General features: G+C 44.2%; 1 protein-coding gene across 1 annotated transcript in view; it reads right to left on the reverse strand.

Moving 5' to 3' along the window:
* CTNNA1 (catenin alpha 1) overlaps window positions 1-17,313 on the reverse strand; it is a 220,161-nt gene extending 202,848 nt beyond the window's left edge. The window contains exon 1 of the mRNA XM_045027314.1: window positions 17,167-17,313. The gene's annotated coding sequence lies outside the window, so the exon portion shown is untranslated. The remainder of the gene's footprint in view (window positions 1-17,166) is intronic.
* Between the last annotated feature and the right edge of the window lie 2,158 nt (window positions 17,314-19,471).

Consider the following 19,471-nt stretch of genomic DNA (forward strand, 5'->3'; position numbering starts at 1 on the left):
GTTGCTTGAGATGTGAACAACCACCACCCAGAGTGACATGATTACACCAACACAAGCGCTCATATGCACAGCGCTACGTCGGTGCGACCGCTTCTCCCGCAGATCTAACTTCTGCTGTTTGTGAGGTGGTTTTATTATGCCAACAGGAAAGCTCTCTTCCATCGGCATGGAGCATCTTCACCAAACATGCTGCAGTAGTACCACTGCATCAGTACAGCTATGCCACTGCAGTGCCATACACGTACACATATCCTTGGATACCCATAGAGCAGCAAGTTTTACCAGCAAATATGCATTCAAGTTTCTACTACAAATTAGCCAACGTTATCAGTCAGTACAAGAATCTGTCAATGCTGCAAGATGAATTTTTGCTTGGCTTTCAAAAAAAACAAACAAAAACAAAAAAAATCACACACACACACACACCCCGATTACTGGCAATAAGAAGCAAAGAAATCCTGGTCTTTTTGTTTTGATCTTCTTAAGCACTCAGTCTGCAATTCAAGTGCACTCTATAAGCCATGCAGTTAGAAATAAAGATTGGCCTCACTCATATCCTAAAGCTACATTTTTGTTCCTAAATTACTATGAATGTGTAGTATACTGCATTCTTTGGCAGAACAAAGTCTTCAATCCAGACCTTCATTAGAAGTTTTAAATACACAAAGACATACTGAAATTATCTGGTTTGTTAGAGGCCAAGACAACAAATCTTTAGTTAAGATCACCTCATTCTTCAAAATACTACTGTAATTAAAGACCAACCTCAAAGCCTTACTGAGGCAGACATGATTTTAGTTCATACATATAGGAAAGTTCTAAAATTTGAAGTCAACATGTACGGGGAGCTTATTTCATTCCTCCACTGTGATGATGAATTTTGTTAGTCCATGAAAACGGTTCAGCACAGTTGTGAAAAACCCACACTTCAAGGGAAATGAGCAACTGGATGACATTTTTAAAAACCACACTTTCCATTTTTTAAACTTCTGAAGTATTTAAACAAACAGAACATATTTGAAAGTGGACATCAGAAACACTAGATTCTGATTTCAGTCTGTGAATGAAAGCTAACTACTCTGACAAGAACGAAGTGATGAGATTAAGGTTCGTGTTATGTCTATTAGAAGACAATAAGAAAATTAAATAACTCCGCAGAAGCTGGAAGAGACTAGAGAGTCATTGGGGATTGGAGAAGGGCACTGCTAGTGTGCAGTCAATTGTAATTGACTATTCAGGAGTCAAAACTGCAAGTCATTGAAATTTGGTTTGCTGGAATCTAGACGCTTGCATAAGGTACACAGTGCAGTGCACCTAATGTATCCTATGCAAAGATAAATAACTTATATTTCAATCTTAGATTAAGCCCTCGCCTAATGAATTCAATGCTAATTTTTAAATTTGTGAAAGCTGCTGATTTATGTAGCAAATGAGAGTGATTAGTATTAATGATCACTAATTATCTGACTTGCATACTTAACATGGCAGAGATCTTCGCAATTTGCTTATACAATGATGAAACTAGCAAGAGAACTTTTCAGGTTTAGTCACCTTGAACTTCTGACATATGGGTGTTCACAATATTAAATTTTATTTGTTTTTTAAAAGCAACGTCACCAATACCCAACAATCTCACAGAACTTTTCAACTTCAGCCAGCTTTCTCCCACCCCATTAAGCCTTATGGGATTTTTTTTTATGACAACTTCCCAATGAAACGAAGAGGAATTTTCAGACTCTATATTTGAATCCAACCACCATTAAATAAGTTGACATTTGCTTTAGAGTGAGGAGGACTGAGCAAAATAGCACACATTTTATATGAAGACTCTCTCTACACAGGCACTGAATTTGCAAAGCAACTGAAGGAGATTTTGGAGCAATTTGATTATAAGGTCAATTACACAGCTATAGACTTAATGGAAGTCTAGTTGATCTAATTAAAGAACTGGAACTAAACAAAGATAAAATAGAAAACTACATCAAAATGGAAGCAGAGTTATGACAGAAAAGACTGTTCATTCAGAAGACCTGAAATCCTGTTCAGCATCGAGCTTGCACCGGTATGTCACTCCCAAGATTTTGGTAAGACCCCCTTCAACATTAAGTAATAAGTCTTTACAAAGAAGTTAGTAAGATCTAACACTGACTTGTGCTCCTCACAGGAGGCATGCAAAAGAGTGGGTACAGGAAAAGCAGCTCTTAAATCCATGTTAATGGATTTTATAAAGGAACTAGGACATGTACAATTGTGCTTGTATTCTCAGGAAGGTGTGTGATTTGGAGAGCACATCAATTGCCAACTTGCAAGTTGTACATGATCATAGGGGTTTCTACAGCACCTATCAATGCAGTATCTAAGCTCTTCCCAGCACAGATATAGCCAAAATCCATCTTCCACTTTTCTACTCCATACCAACACCACAAGCACAGACAGCCTTTTAAGCCTCTAAGTAGTTAACCGTTTTTACAGTAGCTTCTGACATCCTCTACAATACTTTACAAACAATAACTGAGGCCTTGCCTACACCTTAAAAAAACCTAGACCAACCTAACTGCATCATTCAGGGTTGTGAAAAATTTAACACCTTGTGCAATATAGGGCTTGGCTACACTTGCAAGTTAGAGTGCATTAAACCAGTCCTGGGTGCACTAACTCCCGACATGTTCACACTGGCAAGGCATGTAGAGTGCCCGGACTCCACAGCTGGAGCACCCCAGTAATGCACCTCAACGAGAAGCATAACACTTGCTATGCCCCAGCTGGAGCACCGCAGCACCAGTGTGGACGCCCTGGTCTATTAATGCACTCTGATCAGCCTCCCACAATGCCTGTTCTAGCTACTCTGGTCATCACTTTGAACTCTACTGCCCTGCTCTCAAGGTGACCAACCGTCAGACCCCGCCCTTTAAATTGTCTGGGAATTTTGAAATTCCCCTTCCTGTTTGCTCAGCAAGGCGTGGAGTGTTCTCAGTGCATCTTTCCAGGAGACCATGCCTCCAGACGCCAGGCAAACCCCAGTATGGAGCAATGACAGGGTGCTGGACCTCATCAGTGTTTGGGGGGAGGAAGCTGTCCAGTCCCAGCTGCGCTCCAGCCGTAGGAATTATACCTTTGGGAAGATATCAAGGGACATGATGGAAAGTGGCCATGACTGGGATGCACTGCAGTGCAGGGTTAAAGTGAAGGAGCTGTGAAATGCCTATCACAAAGCGCTGGAGGCACACCCCCACTCCGGTGCTGCCCCCACAATCTGCCATTTCTACGAAGAGCTGGACGTGGTACTGGGGGGCGACCCCACCTCCACTCCGAAGACCACCATGGACACTTCAAAGCCCAGTTCAACAAGGCAGGAGGAGGAGGAAAGCGGGAGCGAGGGTGCTGAGGAAGAGGGAGACAGCCCAGCATCCCTAGATGCATGCAGCCAGGAGCGGTTTTCAAGCCAGGAGGAAGGTAGCCAGTCGCAGCAGACTGTGCTTGGGGAAGAACATACAGCAGAGGAGGTGCCCAGTAAGTGGCTTTTATTTTGGGAAGGAAGTTGTTCTGTGTGGGCTCTTGGGGCAAGGAGGGTTAGGGCTGCATGCCTGCTTAGATGCGGAATAGGGCATTGATGTGCTCTCACATATCACAGTAATCGGCCTCAGTGATCTCTTCAAAGGTCTCATGCAGAAGCTGGGCAATCCGCTTGCACAGGTTCCTTCGCAGAGCTAATGTGCTCCTTGTGCCAGTAAAGCTAACGTGTCCACACCACTGTGCCATGACGGGGGCGGGAACCATTGCTGCACACAGGCAAGCTGCATATGGGCCAGGGAAGAAGCTGCATTTTAGTAAAAGACCCTCCCCCTTGCTTCCCAGGTCACCCTCAGCAGCAAGATATCTTCCAAGACAAACGCATCCTGTGGAAAATGTGGAGACAGTGTTCAGTATAGGGGGCCTCTGGAGCTGGTGGCTCTCCCCAACGCACAGACCCCAGAGGAAAGTACAGCTGTGAAACAATCAGTCCCCCTTTCCCCTGTGCTTACTCACCATTTTGGGGCTCCTGTGGGTTATGTGCACTAGTTTTGGGATGGACAATTTCTGCTATTGCAGGGGTAGGCAACCTATGGCACGTGTGCCAAAGGTGGCACGCGAACTGATTTTCAGTGGCACTCACACTGCCTGGGTCCTAGCCACCAGTCTGGGGGGCTCTGCATTTTAATTTAATTTTAAATGAAGCTTCTTAAACATTTTAAAAAACCTTATTTACTTTACATACAACAATAGTTAATATATATTATAGAAAGAGACTTTCTAAAAACATTAAAATGTATTACTTGCACGCAAAACCTTAAATTAGAGTGAATAAATGAAGACTCTGCACACCACTTCTGAAAGGTGGCCGACCCCGTGCTATTGTGTAGACTACTTGTCTTTAAGTACAGCGGAATTATTGCTCTGTCTGGTGTAAACAATGCTGCCTCTGTTAAGTGTTACATTTTGGCTTTACAGATGCAACCTTGAGACCCCAGCTGTCCTTCTTATCAACGGCCAAAAGACTCCAAAGAATCAGGAAGTGTCCGCAAAGAAGCAAAGAGGACATGCTGCATGAAGTCATGTAGCAGTCCTCTAATGAAAGTCAAAAAGTACAGAAGTGGCGGGAGAGTGAAAGGAGGGTCCGCCAGCAGAATGCGGATCGCCAGCACCAAAGCTGGAAGTGGCTGCTAAGCATCATGGAGTGCCAAGCAGACTCAATACAGGCGCTCGTAGCAATGCAGGCAGAGCACATCTGTGCCCACCTCCCTCTGCAGCTTTTGTCCCAAAACTCTTTCCCTTGTCACTGCCAACCCACTTTCCCCAACTTCCAGGTTCTTATTGCCACCAGCTGTCTCCAACACCTATAGTTTCACCACCCAGCCCTGCAAACTATGACCCTTACCCACTGCACTCAACCCCCATCACCATGCATTTTTGCCAGCCTGAAGTGCAGCATGCATCACACGGCACTCCAGACAGGAAGGCCAAGTATAACAGGACATACATGAATCTCCAATTGTCCCGTTCCGCACCCCACCCCCTTCCCTCATTCCACACAGCACAGATGTGTCATGCCCTGTTTCCCAAGTAGTTGTGTTTCTTTTCAATAAACAGTTTTTCTTTTAAATAAATGAATGTTTTGGCTTTGAAAACATTATTAATTATTGCATTAAGTAAAAGATACCATAAGCCCAGGAAAGCAACAGGCACTGCAAGTCAGTGCATCATACGTAGAAAACACAGATTCCTACTAACATTGGAACCACTGCACTTCACTACCATGCAGGGCACCAAACATTACTAGTGGCTTTCAGCATCAAATTGCTCCCTCAAGGCATCCCTAATCCTTGCAGCTCCATGCTGGGCCCCTCTAAAAGCCCTGCTCTCTGGCTGTTCAAATTCAGCCTCCAGGTGTTGAACCTCTGAGGTCCATGCTTGAGTGAAGCTTTCACCCCCTTCCCTTCACTAATGTTATGGAGGGTACAGCACACGGATATAACTGTGGGGATGTTGTCATCGGCAAGGTCCAGCTTCCCATACAGACAGCGCCAGCGGCCCTTTAAACAGCCAAAAGCACACTCCACAGTCAATCTGCACCAACTCAGCCTGTTGTTGAACCGCTCCTTGCTGCTGTCAAGGCTCCTTGTGTAGGGTTTCATGAGCCACAGCATTAAAGGGTAAGCGGGGTCTCCAAGGATCACAATGGGCATTTCGACTTCCTCTACAGTGATCTTCTGGTCTTGGAAGAAAGTCCTGGCTTGCAGTTTCCTGAACAGGCCTGTGTTTCAAAAGATGCATGCGTCATGCACGTTTCCGGACCAGTCTGCGTTAATATCAATGAAACGTCCATGTCAATCCACAAGTGCCTGGAGATCCAGAGAGTAATACCCCTTCCGATTTATGCACTCGGAGGCTAGGTGGGCTGGTGTCAGAATTGGAATATGCATCCCACCTATTGCCCCTACACAGTTAGGGAAACCCTTTTGTGCAAAGCCAACCACAATGTCATGCATGTTACCCAGAGTCACAGTTCTTCTGAGCAGGATGTGATTAATGGCCCTGCAAACTTGCATCAACATGATTCCAACAGTCAATTTTCCCACTCCAAACTGGTTAGTGACCGATCGGTAGCTGTCTGGAGTTGCCAGCTTCCAGATTGCAGTAGCCACCCACTTCTCCACTGGCAGGGCAGCTCTCAATCTCGTGTCCTTATGCCACAGGGTGGGGGTGAGTTCAGCACACAGCCCATGAAAGTGGTTTTTCTCATCTGAAAGTTCTGCAGCCACTTGCATGACCATGTGATCCCACCACTCAGTGTCTGTTTCCCGAGCCCAAAAGTGGCGTTCCACAGTGGTGAGCATGTCCGTGAATGCCACAAGTAATCTCGTGTCATATGCTTTATGTGAATTGACATCATTGGACTCCTCGCTGTCAGTTTGTAGCTTAAGAAGGAACTCGACTGCAATTAGTGACGTGCTGGCAAGACCCATCAGCATATTCCTCAGCAGTTCAGGATCCATTCCCGCAGACCAAAAGGGAAGACAGAGCACGGAGTACAAAAAACGTTGAAAGATGGTGCTAAATGTGGATAGAAGCACAGGGATGGCTGGGATGCAAAGCGATGCGTCATGGGGCGTTGGGACTGGACCCAGAATACCCTGCCCCCACCCACCCCCCATTCTGGCATTGTGGCTTGTGGGAAGAGGTGCTCTGTGGGATAGCTGCCCATAATGCACCGCTCCCAATGCTACTGCAAGTGTGCAAATGTGGCCATGCAAGTGCACTTGCAGCTGACAGTATGAACACACTGCAGCACTTTCCCTGCTGCGGTCTCCGAGAGCTGGTTTAATTTGCAAATGTAGAGCGCTGTGAGTATAGCCATGCCCTTAGTTAAGTCTATCTTACCCCCACTGTAAATGCAGTTAGATCGAAGGAAGAATTCTTCCATTGACCTAGGTACTGCCTTCAGCGTGGCTTTACTACAGCAATGGAAAAACCCCTTCTGTCGCTGTAGTGTCTACACTACAACTGCTACAGCAGCATAGCCGAAGCTGTGCCACTGTGGCGCTTGTAGTGTAGACATAGCCTATGCCTTAAGTCAATATCATCATTTTACAGGCACATAGTAAGGACTCCTCTCCATGGGAAAGTTTTCAGTGTAGCCAAAGGTGTAATTTAAAAAACTGTTATGCTGGTATAAAGCCCCACCCCACACCCAACCCCTAGTGTAGACACCATTATGCCAGCTCTTGTTAGTTTGTGTCATATGGGAAGGGATTTAAACTAAAAACAAAACAAAAAAAAAACAAAACACTCATACTGGAATAGTAGGGGTTATGCCTGTAATATGTGAGGCTTTGTCTATATTCGGGAAGGTTTAAGTCACTTGATCGCTTGGGCCTTGTCTACACTGGGATATTGTTATCCACCTCTGATTTTTATTAATTTTTGCCTAATTGTCATTGAGGTCATTCAGTAAAAATGAATTTCTTTTATCGGTTACAAATTACTCTTTCAATTTCACTGAATGCCCCATTGTTCTTGTGTTGAGATGGGGAGGACACAAGCGCTAGATCTACATTCTCTGTGTCATTCGTCACTTTCATACACACCTATGCCCCCTCTCTATTCACCTTAAAAAGGAGATGAATAAATTCCATTTTTTTCCAATTACTGTTCATGTGAGTTTTTCTACGCCTCTAATCATTTGTCACCAGTGTCTGAACACCTTCATATTCTGCAATATCCTTTTTGAAATGGGTTGACCAGTACTGCACACTGTTCTGAAAGAGGGTATGCTACTATTTATATAGCGACCTTGTGACATCATCATCTGTATTATTCTCCATCCTATTCCTTGTGCATCCTACCACCTTGTTTGCCAGTTTTGACCTCAGCAGCATATTGAACAGAAGTCTGTATCACTGTAGACAGCTTGGTGAAAAGGTCCTTTTCCTGAGTTGCCACAAATAATTTATAGCATATGAGTAGCTCAAATTTTAATACAACATGCATTACTTTGCATTTATTAATACTGAACTTCTATCTGCCATCATGTTGCCCATTCAACAGCTATAAATCCCTCTGAAGAACTTCAGTTTTCTTAGTACCTCACTGCTCACCTCCCTTCCAGATTATTAATAAATATTCAGACAGACAGACCTACCGTAGAACCTAGTGGCACTCAGCTGCAGAGTCTGGGATGATGCAGAGAGTTCAGTGTTCTCAGCTGCTCCAGGATATCTGCAGCCATTGGGGATCACATTTAACCTTTTGCTATGATGAACATGAGTCATTTATTCCTACACTGTTTTCTTTCTCCCAGACAGTTTGATTTATGACAATACTTTTCTTCCCCAGGAGCACTTAGTTTTAGCAGCTTCTTGTAAAAGACCTTGTCAAAAGCCCTTTGAAAATCTAAAATTAGATCAACTGGTTTTCCTTTATCCAGTCCTTTTATCAGAATTCTTTGAACACATCAGTAGATTAGCAAGATGCAATTTCCTTTTCCACAAACCATGCTTGTTTGGCCCTATCATACCTTTCAGGTGTTTAATTCTATTTTTAACCATTATTTCAACCAGTTTACCAGATGCAAGTGTAAGGGTTACTGGTCGGCAATCCTCTGGATTATCACTAGGGCCCTTTTTAAAATATAGGTACAACATTTACTCTCCTCCAGTCTTCTGATATAGAAGTAATTTTTAATGAGACTACGTATTTTGCTGAAGTTAATCATGCCTTAAAAATGTTAGTTGTCATTTTATACACAACTTGTCCTTGCCTATGCTAAATTATATTAAAATGTGCGTAAGGCATTTAATAGGATGCATTTTCCTAGCATAGACAAGACACTGGAGAGTTGCTATCCATTCTTCAACATCCCTCTCATTGAAAGCATAAGCTCTCATGAAAGGCAGGGTGAGACAGTGGTAAAAGCCATGCTATCAGTAGCAAAGGTGCACAAGACAACCCTCCCAGTAGAAGTGGAAATAAATTTCTCACACTACCTACTACAAACCACGCCTTAAATTTAGCTGTGTGCCTCGAGAGTGGGCACTGTTACCAACACAAGTACCCAATCCTGCAGCTGGGCCTACTGAGCAGCTTACTCTGCTCTCACCCAATATTTTGGGTCACTGACTAAAGAGGGGAGCAACTCAAGCTGCTCCTCATTTCTGGACTGCCAGCTGCTAGGCTTATTGACTGGACAACTGAGGGATCCGCTCCGGAGGATTGAGAATGCATACCTACACTTTCATTGTTGCATTACCTGCCACATCCTCAACCGAGACCTGGAGTGAGCAAAGTTAAGTCCCTCCCAAACCCATCCATTTATATGGCCCCTCCCTCAGAACTGTAGGAGCACAGGAGAGGCCAGCTCTGAAGCCTACCTTCCCTAGATCAGTGGTTCTCCAACTTTTGTACTGGTGACCCCTTTCTCACAGCAAACCTCTGAGTGCGACCCCCCTCATAAATTAAAAACACACTTTTTACATTTAACACTATTATAAATGCTAATGCGAAGCAGGGTTTGGGGGTGGAGGCTGACAGCTTGTGACCCCCATATAATAACCTTGCAACCCACTGAGGGGGTCACAACCCCAAGTTTGAGAACTCCTGCTCTAGATCTTAGCCAGTCACTATTCAGAGCCATTCCATATTAAATGAGTGGCAAATTAGATTTGAATAGGTAAGTTAAAAATTCCTCAAGGTAGAAACATAACAGAGGGTTTCTGCAATGGCCTAGCACCATGGGTCTGAAACTTCTACCCCACAAAGCAATACAAATTAATAAGTGGCACAGCAGAAGATACATCAGGGAGAGACAATAAGGCCAAGAAATTAAGAGGCAATGTTTTCCCTATGTCTTTAGAATGCTTTAAAGCCCTAAAGGACCTATATATTTTTACAGTACAAAGCTTTACAAAGACCAAAAATAAGGGCTTGTCTACATGAGGAAGTTTATCCATCATGAATCCCCATCTGTGCCCTCTTACTCTGAAGTAAGAATGCCTTTTTCCAGATCAGCTTATGTCACTTTGAAAGCAGTGGAAAAAGCTAAACTGGAAAAAAAAAGTACCCATTCCAGAATAAGAGCATCCACACGGAGACCAATACTAGTAGATTTATACTCATAAGTTCACCCATGTAGACAAGGCCTTAAAACCCCCATGCAAGCCATCTGCATAAAGCAACCCAGAATTACTGATCTTCTACATCCTACAACCCAATTTGTCACCAAGAGAAAGCTTTGCAGTAGATCTAGATCTACAAGTCAAATGATGGCTCCTTTTTTGTCATTTATCTGATTTCCTACAAACTCCTCTAAATACACCTGGCTCCCACCCACACTTCCTTGTAATATTAATATAATATATGGAGATATACCTATCTCATAGAACTGGAAGGTACCTTGAAAGGTCATCGAGTCCAGCCCCCTGCTTTCACTAGCAGGACCAAGTACCGATTTTTGCCCCAGATCCCTAAATGGCCCCCTCAAGGACTGTGCTCACAACCCTGGGTTGGTAAATCAGGGAGTCAAACTTAAATCAAGATGCCCACTTGCTTCTGCTGGAGAATGGCAAGGTCACATGTACACTTAAGTAGGAATGCTCTTCCTATCTTATCAGTACTGCATGCAATACAGAAAGTCAGTTTACTATTGACCTCATTCCTTCTTCTTGAGGGCTAGTCAGGGCAGAAAGGACGTCAGTCACTACATTCCCTATTCATCCTGGAACAAGGCTGATATAGCCTGATTTTCCAACCAGAAAGACTCCAATATGCAGCTGAATCTGAAATCTTGTTTTTTATTCTTCATCTGTTAAACTCTGTGCTCTACTTTTATCATTGCTTTATGACACAAGTGATTCTCAAAAGCTTCCCTGTTTAGTTCCTCCAATAATAGGTATTGGGATAAATAACCACCCACAGAATTATAATCTCATACATTGGGTAAGCTAATTACTACTTTTAAAGCTGTACTATCAAACATCTGCAACCTTACTCCAAAGCTGCAAACAAATTCTTGAGAAACCAAATCTGAATTATAGATCCATTGAGTGGAGCTACTCCAAACTACCTGTAACTCTAAATTAGGGTACACTCCCAATGTAGTGAGTGTTTCAAGGCAAGTATGCAACTAAGTCTTTTAAATCATCTTGGCTGTTATACAACTACACACAGAATTAGCATAAGGCTGTTATAAAGAAAATGGAAGTAATAATCTCCAACCAAACTTCCACATGACAGAAATACATTTTAGAATCAACAGTCCAGGCATTTAAAAAAGGATATTCAGAATAATTTTAGGAATTCCAGAATATACCCAATTTCTTAGAATGATTCTTTCCATCACTGCTCAGCCATTTAAGTATTGAAAAATAACAGGGTGAATAAAAAAACATTGTTTTTTTTAAAATTGGATTTTTTTTATTTAAATTATTTTTTTTGATAAAATGCTTTGAGGAAAAAACCTACCTAAAAGATAGTTTTAATTAAGATACCTTTGAGCTATAATGTATCTCATCATGGAATAGGGATTGTAAATTCTAATTCTACAGTATGAGACAATATATTCATGTAATGGTTAAGAAAGGTTTTGTAAATGAGTTCCAACAGTTCATGGATTAGGGACCCAATTTTATGGGGTTCCAGGGGCTTCTGTATAGATTTAGGTTAATCTTTCTATCTACCCAATGGGGCTCAGTGCTCAGTCTAGAAGATACCATCAGAGATGCTTAGCTTTGCAGTTCTCAAACTGTGGATTTGGGCTAACATGCTTGTTAACAGCAAAAATGTTTTAAAATAAAATATATAGAGATGAGAAATAACAGACCTCAACCCTATTGTCCCTCTGCAAATTTGTGTACACGGAGTCAATCCCTTACCTCTCTCTAAAAGTGCAGTTTCAAAAAGTTCAAAGTATAGAAGATTGTTGGGGGATGGAATAGATCTGGACAAGGAGAAGAAGTCTGGAGATAAATGGAAGAAGGGAATGGACAGGCAGTAGAAACAAAAGTGAAACTGTTTGAGCAGCATATTCCAGAAGTATTGAGGTCTTTCCGAGTGTAGCCTTCATTGATTTGAGATCTACCATACCATTCTCTAACTAGAAGGGAAAACCTATAATGGCAGCAGGCTGTAAAAGAGAGCCAGTTTGAGAATAAGAACCATTCAAGAAATACATGTTTGCTGAGAATGTTTTAAAGAAAATCACACCCGTGAACTCGTGGAAGTCACTTAAGCACTTGGATTCAGCGACTGTTGAAGTGATAATCTCACTTTTAACAGCAGTTGCTTCTTCTGCTGGTGTAGAAAGAATATTTTCTTCCTTTGGACTAATTCATTCTGAACTGAGAAATCGTTTGGGAACTGAAAAAGCAGGAATGCTTGTTTTTCTTCTCCAGATTATGAACAAACAGGAAAATGAAGGTGAAGACAACTGGGTTAGCTGCAGAAGCCAATATTTTAAATTTCTCATGTTGACCTGGCCGACATAGGCGATTTAATTTTTTGTTTTTTTAAATATTGTATTTAACTATTTTAGTTAAAAACAATTTTAACAAAAACCTGCTTTAAAAAACTTGAATGTTTAACTAAATTCAATAATTCATATGCTTGTTTTGTTATATTATATGTTTGCTTTTGAATACATAACATTGTTTTAGTTAAATAAAACAATTTAAATGTCTGTCTGGTGATGTTCTCCTCCTAATACAGCATGGTGAAAATCCTCCAAATATTAATGATTAACCTGTTGAATTGGAGATATTTATGAAGTTATAGGGAGGTGAACTATCAGTTTCATTTACCTTTGGTTAATGAAATAAACAATCATTCTTTTTCTGATATAGCTGTAACACTAATCTGAAAGGTTTTCAAAATAAATCACTTAAAAAATGTATAGTGTGTACCTTCTAAAAATGAAACCTACATCTATCTCTGAATTCTGAAGACTACGTATTAAGGTTATAACAACCAACAAGAATACACTTATGTAGAAATCCATGATTAAATCAAGTCTTCCTGACTAGTGATGATTTAAATCAAATCCACCCTGAAAAGTAACATAAGAGAAGTTGTATCAGCTAAAGATTAAATCTGTATAACCGGTCTTGTGGACATTTATTCTGAAATAAAAATGGCTATTTTTGGTTTAGCTTGAACTAGCTTTGGTTGCTGTGCAAGGAGATCACACCAGAAAGTATATCCACAAGGGAAATTTCACCAGTATCAATTCACTCCTTAGCGTATATTGGTATAACTTTCCTGTGTTGACAAACCCTTAAGCGCACAAACTTTGAAGTTCAGCAGAATAAGCATTTGGGGATTTCCAAGAAAAAGGCATTGTGTTACAAGAGAAAAGAACAGAAACATTCATAGGGCCTACATTCCAGTTTCAGGTTAACACCTCAGCAAGTATTCTACCTGCCATATTCTATTTCAGGGGTCGGCAACCTCTGGCACACAGCTCACCAGGGTAAACACCCTGGTGGGCCGGGCCAGTTTGTTTACCTGCCGCGTCAGCAGGTTTGGACTATCGCGGCTCCCACTGGCCAGGGTTTACTGTCCCAGGCCAATGGGGGCGGCAGGAAGCTGCAGCCAGCACATCCCTTGCCTGCTCCGCTTCCCGCAGCCCCCATTGGCCTGGGACAGCGAACCGCGGCCAGTGGGAGCCGCGATTGGCCGAACCTGCCGATGCGGCAGGTAAACAAACTGGCCCAGCCCACCAGGGTGCTTACCCTGGCAAGCCGTGTGACAGAGGTTGCCGACCCCTGTTCTATTTGATGTCCAGTTAATTCAAAAGATGGATATTAAATTGAGGTTAGTACAATATTGCTATATCTTCAGTATAACAGGTGACCGTAAAATGCTGTGAAAATGCTTAAGTCCTCACCCCAGGCTTATCTTAAAATCTATGGATTACTTCAGTTTCATCACAGATAAGTAACATTTCCAATTAATTTCTTGCATGAGAAAGGAGTTTAAGAAGCCACCACCACTGTTTGACAACAGGATCTAATTTCAATTCATGTTAAAAGTCTACTTAAATGTATTTCCAGTTTAAACTTTGTCATTGTTGATTCTTTTGTAAGATCAATTTCTCAATGAGTTGCAAGAAGGGAGGCACTCAAGTAGTTGATCTATGCAAAAGACCTGCTTAAATTGTTATCCTCCAATTAATTTTATTAGGACTATGGAACTTCTCTGAACGAAGAAACATAACTGTATGAATTTCTTGCCATTACCCATGACAAACAGCATCTCAAAATTCACAGGAAGAAACCAAAGTGAATATACTAATTAACTTCTTTACTTTCTGGACCTTCATATGCTTACAAACTTTACATTCAATATTAATATAATTTTGTTGAATATTTTAGTTATTAGTCTGAAGATAAGAGTTCTAATCCCAACTCTGCCCTCCTTACATAAACATTTACTCCATTTCAGAGTCCTATTAGAATTGGTTGAAAAATAAAATTAGACAAGATTTTTAATAGCATTTGATAGTTTGTTTTGTTTTTTAGTTTTTGTCTGTATTTTTAAGAGAAAGGGCACAACGATTCTTCTTAAGAACACTTATGTAAATTGTTTCATTTTCAAGAGGCCTTTTTTAAACAAAAAACGTTGTTCAAAGACATAGGCAGCTCATTATTATGTATTTACATTATGCTAACAACTAGCGATCAGCCAAATCACAGTCCTATTGTGCTAGATATTGTACAGACACAGTAAACAGTCTCTGACACCAGAAGCTTACAGTTGAATAACAGACAACATAAAACAGGTCAGAGAGACAAGGGGTGGGGGGGGGAGACAAGAGGGAGGAGAAGACTGGGAAACAGACAGGAGATGCACAGTTCTTAGGCAAGACAAGGACTACAATTACAAATCTCCACCTGCTTAGTAATTTTCAGACTGTGGTTTACAGTACCTACTAGGACACAGGTATGTTTTGAGGAATGACTTGGAGGAAAATATGGTGATTTTACAAGTTCAGACTGGAAGTTTTGCTACCCCTCATGCATGAAGATGGGATAATTCTTGTGGTATTAAGGCTAGCATCATTGGTTGAGTAAAGATGAGCAAAACTGAGAAGAACTTTCAGGGTAAGTTTGTATATGGTGTGACTGGAGATGGGGAAGACAATTAAGAGACTTAGGGTGGAGTGAGGAGGGGAGAATGACAATCAAGCCTTTGCTCTTTATCTTGATAGGTCCATCAATGGCTATTAGCCAGGATGGGCAGGGATGGTATCCCTAGCCTGTTTGCTAGAAGTTGGGAATGGGCAACAGGGGATGGATCACTTGATAATTATGTGTTCTGTTCATTCCCTGTGGGGCACCTGGCATTGGCTACTGTCAGAAGACAGGATACTGGGCTAGATGGACCTTTGGTCTGACTCAGTATGGACACTTATGTTCTTATCTTTGCACCCACATTTTGAATGGGCTTGAGGGGAGCCAGGCCACAAGCATCAAGGCCAGATACAAGACTAGTGCAGTAGTCAAGTAATAGACAGGGATTTTGGCAGCATGTGACCAGTGGGAGTAACTGACCACCGCTACTGACCAGAAATAGAAGTGCTCAGAGGGATTACCAGGTAGCTGTACAGATATTGTATAAGTAATTTTGGAAGAGAAATACATCTTGTATCAGGTTCTCTACACCCACCCAGAACTTGAGAACTCTAGTGCCATACTATAGTAAAGTTACACATGTGTTTTACTGCTTTTGCAAGTCAGAGGTAGACTACGCAACAAGCTATTCATGCCTAAAGTGAAAACCAATCCAGTGATGTAGCCATTAAAATGAGTTTCAGGCTCTTCTTATGTACCACTTTCTCTCATTTCTTACAGTGAACACAGTACAGAAACACCACCTCACAGTTACAAGACAACACAGCAATGTGTCGATTTTGGCAAGAGGCCTACATGACGATTAAGCTACTGCATTAATGGAAGCACTGTACTTGTCTGGCAGACTGCAGGCCTAACATTACTCATTCCAGCCACACATCTTCAACTACAAAACAAAATCCACTATACAGAGTCCTCCACAGATAATGAAAGAGAATGCCAACACATTCCCCTTACAACTGCTGCCCTTGAGAGCTAAGCATATAGGGCTAAGTTCACTGGAACAACTTCCATCTGTGGGAGTAGACCAAATACATGATGTAAGTGGTGTGTAAGCTGTGATGTAAGTGGATGCAGAGTACTAGGCCACCTGCCACCCCACTAAAAAGTTGGGGATTACTCGTGTACTAACAGACTATTTTCTGTACAAGGAGAGTTTCAAGAAACAATGTGAGCTTAAAAAACAAGTCAAAGTTATACTTGTCTGAAAACTTTTCCCTACGAACGTTACTGTAATATCTAAAAATCACTATAATTGAAAGATTAAGGAAAATTATTTTTCTATTTTGTCATCTTGTGCTTTGACAGCCCTTCACACTAGTCAGCTTCCTCCTGTTTCTGCAGGTCTTTCATGCTCCAACAGGGGAGTTGGATATAGTGAGTAGGGACGTGTTGGTAAAACAAAGAGAAGGTGGGTGGGGTGATTCTCTGTTTTGGCCCCACTGCTGTGGGTGACAGAGACAAGAGCTGTGGGTGCTCGAAAACGTGGCTCTTTCGCCAACAACTGCGGGGCCAATAAGAAATATTTCCCCCACCCAACTCGCCCCGCTCACATCTAGGGCCAACGCGGCTACAACTCCCTAAAACAAAGCCCGCGGCTAGAGTTGGGGGGCAGCGCTAACGCCCGAGACTCCCGGGAAGGGGGCTGAGGCGTGGGGCGGGGAGCTGGTTCCCCGGGCGGGGGCCCGACCCTCCCAACAGTGGGAGGCGGCCCCAGGAAGCTGTGCGGGCCGCTTCGGGCCAGGCCGGCGGCGGTGCTGGGGCAGCGCGGCTCCCGCGGGGCCCTGCTCAGAGCACGGCGGCCCGGCCGGGGCCGCTGCACCATGAGGCGCCCTGGGGCCTAGCGGGCCGGGGGGCTGCCCGGGGCGGGGCGCGCTGGCCGGCCCGGGCCCACTGGCGGGGGGAGGGGTGACCCAGGGTGGGGCCGCGGGCCAGGCCCCGTTAGCGGCGGGAGGAAAAGTTTCCAACTCAGCGGCATGGAAGGGGCCCCGGGCCGCGAAGTTACCTGCGGGTCCCGGCCGGGAAAAGGCACCGGTGGATCCTGAGCCCGGAGCCGCCTCAGCTGCTTTGTCTCTGCGCCGCGCCCGTCCCGACTGGAGAGGAGGAAATGGGCTCTTCCGGGCACCTCCCCCCACGGCCTAGCCGGCTCTTCCGGGCACCTCCCCCTACAGCTCCGCCGGCTCTTCCCGGGACCGCCCGCCCTGCGCAGGTGAGAGGCTAGAGCGCTGCCCGCGCGCTGGCGGGCGGAGCGGCCGCTGCAGGAACAGCCCGCGGGTGGGGGGCAGTGAGAGTGAGTCAGAGTTTCAGGTGAGAGGAAGGTGCCTGGGCCGCTGGCAGCAGGGGAGGGCCCCGCCTGGGAGGCAGTGAGCCGGGGTGCGTGTGTCAGGCGGGAAGATTGGGGGAGGGGTAGAGAGCTGGGGGGGCGGGGCAGTGGGTCGGAGGGTGGGGTGAGTTGGGGGGGCAGAGGGCCAGGGGAGTGAGGTGAGGCCTGGCATGTCAGGTGGGGAGATGGGGGGGCAGTGGGCCAGGGACTGGGGTGAGACCTGGAGGGGGCAGAGGGCCTTGCCCCAGAGCACAGGGGTTTGGAGCTGCTAATAGAGTCTTCCCAAGGGAAATGGGATGCATCATGGTGCCTGGCTGTAGAGGGATAGGCAAAGGAGGTAGAATGAGGCTTAAGGGGGACAGGACAGGTGCCTACCCCACAAATCAGTGTTCAGGTCTGGATCTCAATTCCCAAGGCAATCAGGCTAGGCATTGGATCTGATTCAGCCTTTCACAGACTGATACTCAATCATGAAGTCTGGATCTAATCTGGGTTCAGATTTCAACCTCTCATTCACTGAAGGAGTTTGAGTCTGGAGTTTGGCTCATTCCAGTGTGAGACATTCAAATCAGGATCCAGGTCCAGATTCCAACCTGTCTGCTTAAGTTTGGAGTGTTTGGTTCAGGCCCAAAACCCACCATCCCACTACTACAATGATGAACATTGCTTAGATAGATAAACCTATACAAAACACTTGCACTCCTCAAACACCTCCTCTGACCCAGGATCACTGGAGATTAGTCAAACCTAACTACATTCCAGTATTGAATGAGTTGGTCATACTCTCTTTCACTCTGCATCTTCATATGGGCAAAGAAAACTCAAGGGCTTCGTTTCACTTTCTCAGCAAAGGCATGTATAATAGTAGCAAAGAGTCTTGTGGCACCTTATAGACTAACAAGACGTTTTGGAGCATGAGCTTTCGTGGGTAAATACCCACTTCGTCGGATGCATCTGATGCACAAGACACTCTGCTGCTTTTACAGATCCAGACTAACACGGTTACCCCTCTGGTACTTGATGTATAATAGTGTGATTTGTTTTGAATGGATTCACCTAAACCTCTGTTCCTGTTTTGGTTGCTGTGGTTTCACAGCACACTCCCTGGAGTTTCACATTTAAATAAAGCTAAACTCAGTCAAAATCAGTCTTACTGTAACTGCTTTCATATGAGCACTGGGCATTTCTCATGTCTGATCTGGGTTTGAGGTTTTTGGTTCAGGCCCATCTCTACTTTTGAGTGAACCAGAACCCAGTTTCCAGAAAGCTTGGGCCAATTTAAAATTTCACATCAAATACATGGGTAACTTGCCCTTTTGCCCAGTGCTGATACAATAGCAGGTACAGTAAGACTGGTTTTGACTGAGTTTATCTTTATTTAAATGTAAAATCCAAGGGAGATGGGGTGCAAAACCACAGGAACCAAAACTAGAAAAGAGGTTTATGTGAATTTTGCAGATGTATAATGGCTTTGGAATGGTTCAGACCAAGTGTTCAAAACCCACACTGGGACTTTTGGATTTGGGCATTTCTCCACTTATATGGTTTCTGAACCTTAGTGAATCATTTGACAAACAGGCAGAGCTTTGAATTTGTCTTTTGAAGCCTGATACCAGGCATGATTAATGTGTTTCAAATTCCATAATAAAAGTTTGGTGTGTCTTTAGTTCTTACGGTTTAGAAAGGCCTGCACATGCGGCCCGCGGGGGATGAGTAGGTGGGCTCACTGTGTGGCCCATGGGGGGTGATAGGCAAGCGGCGGGTGAGGGTGGGGGGCTGAAGAGACGGGTGGGCAGTGGTGGGGGTGAGGAGGCGAGGTGGGGGACTGAGGAGGCGAGCGGGCGGGCAGTGGGGGGGGGCAGGTTAGCCGGCGGCGGGGGAGTGGGGGCTGAGGAGGCAAGCGGGCGGGCAGTGGCGGGGGGGCAGGTTAGCCGGCGGCGGGGGAGTGGGGGCTGAGGAGGCAAGCGGGCGGGCAGTGGCGGGGGGG

This window comes from Mauremys mutica, chromosome 8 (assembly GCF_020497125.1).
Source record: "Mauremys mutica isolate MM-2020 ecotype Southern chromosome 8, ASM2049712v1, whole genome shotgun sequence".
Lineage (NCBI taxonomy): Eukaryota > Metazoa > Chordata > Testudines > Geoemydidae > Mauremys > Mauremys mutica.